Source organism: Merops nubicus, unplaced genomic scaffold, assembly GCF_000691845.1.
Source record: "Merops nubicus isolate BGI_N331 unplaced genomic scaffold, ASM69184v1 scaffold35215, whole genome shotgun sequence".
Classification (NCBI taxonomy): domain Eukaryota; kingdom Metazoa; phylum Chordata; class Aves; order Coraciiformes; family Meropidae; genus Merops; species Merops nubicus.
The window spans coordinates 1-1,961 of record NW_008609540.1 but is presented as its reverse complement, the minus strand read 5'-3'; positions in this window follow the sequence as shown (position 1 = coordinate 1,961).

Genomic DNA, 1,961 nt, shown 5'->3' with positions numbered 1-1,961 from the left:
TAACCCTGCATGCCTCCTGCACCGTTGTCTTGGATTAAGGGCCGGGGCCCTTAAGGAGACAATGGGTGTCGTCCCCCCCACACCTCGGCGTGGGTTCTGTTGGATGCTTCTAATAAAAGCAGCGCCTGTAAGCAGCTCAACGGTTACGTGCCCTGTGGAGTTGGTAACCACTGTCTTCTCTCCCTGGAGCCAACCTTCAAAGCAGCTTGGAATTTGGTCGGCCAGAGGCAAGGGTGGTCCTCCTCCTGTCCTGTCCTCTCCCTCTCCGGGTTCTAACCTGCTCTTGGCAGCCTCACCCCCCCCCCTCGCTCTGTGGGCTGACGTGCCTGGGAGTTGTTTGGAATGCTGAAGTTGACTTTGCTCTTCATTTTACCATCCCATATTTTTTTTTTTTTTTAACTTAACCATCATTTTGTGTTTTTTGTTTCTTTGTTTTTGTGTTTTTTTGTTTTTTTGTTTTTTTTCTGTTTAGCCCTAAAGAAGAATAATATCACTAAATTTCCCAATGTTCACTCGAGGGTAAGGATTTCTTCTAGCACACCGGTGGTGGAGGATACACAGAGCTGGCAAGCATCACTTTTTACTTAGCTTCCTCCTCTCTCTGTATGCCAGGCAGCCTGTTGGTAGATGTGGCTGGGTAATACTGGTGAGAGCTGAAAGGCCAGTGGAGACTCGAGGCCGTTCGTTGCCCCGCTCCCTTGGTGCAGGGGATCCACAGCCTGGGGACCATCTTCATTCCCTCTTCCATCCATTTTGGCCTTCCCTCTTCCAAGCCCAGCCCAACTCGGGTGGGTTTCTCCCCAGGCTGTCTGTGTAGCCTGCTGGCCCCATCTCGGCCCGGCTACAGCCACTGGAATGGGCACGAGGGGTGGACAGCCAGCAGCTCTGGGAGGGGACAACCCTCAGCTGGGGTGCACCAGGAGCTGAGAGCTTTGGGGGTTTGATTTAAACCAAGACTTCAGTCAGCCAGGAAATTTGAGGGAGGGTTTGCCCAAGTCCGACACAAAATTTGTTCTCCAGGAGGGAAATACTTTAACTTGAAGCCTGCTCCCTGCAGGGGGTTGGACTAGATGGCCTCGAAAGGTCCCTTCCCACCCAAACCAGGCTGGGATGAATTAGTTGGCAGGTGTACCAAGTGTGCTTGTTCCATCCTGGCCAGACCTGTGACAGGCTTTCATCAGCACGTCCAGCTCCAGCTTTCCCCACTGGTTCCTCCACCATTGCACGCTCAGCATTCCCTCCTCTTCCTCCCCAGCTCTCACCTCCCCAGCAGCAGCAGCAGGGCTGGTCGGGCTGGGCTTTGCTGCTGTGAGGAGGAGGAGGAGGAGGGAGGGGGCTGGTGGCTCCACTGCCTTTAGCCAAGTTCTCTGCAGCTGGGTGAGATGGGGGCGTGGAGAGCTGGAGCTCTGCAGGCTGGGTGCAGCATAGCAGCTGCTTTTTTCTCAGGAAACCCACTTTAAATGGGTGTAGAAGGAGCGTGGATCCATCCTGGTGTTGCTGAACACCTGCTGTGCCCTGGGTCCCACGTCTCCAGCGAGCTTCACCCTGCTTTAGAAGGGGCCTTCCCCTCCCTTTAGTGTTGGAGAGGTGGAGGGAAGGCCCAAGGCACACGTCAAGCAAACTGATTTCAGCTGGTGTTGCCTTTCTCACTGACATTAATCCCAGAACGGTGGGGTTGGAAGGGACCTCTGGAGAACATCTAGTCCGGGTCGTCTAGAGCAGGTTGCCCAGGATGGCTTCCAGGTCAGAGCAGCACACCCCCCCAGCCTCTCTGGGCAGCTGCTCCAGGCTCGGCCACCCTCCCAGGGAAGAACTTTTTTCAGAGGGCACCTCCCGGGTGCCAGCTTGATGCCCGTTGCCCCTCGCCCTGGCTGCGGGGGCCTCTGTGAAATGTGAGGCCCGTTTCCCCGGCCCCTTTCACCAGTATCACCGGCCGCTCGGGCGCGTAGTTACCAGGCCCC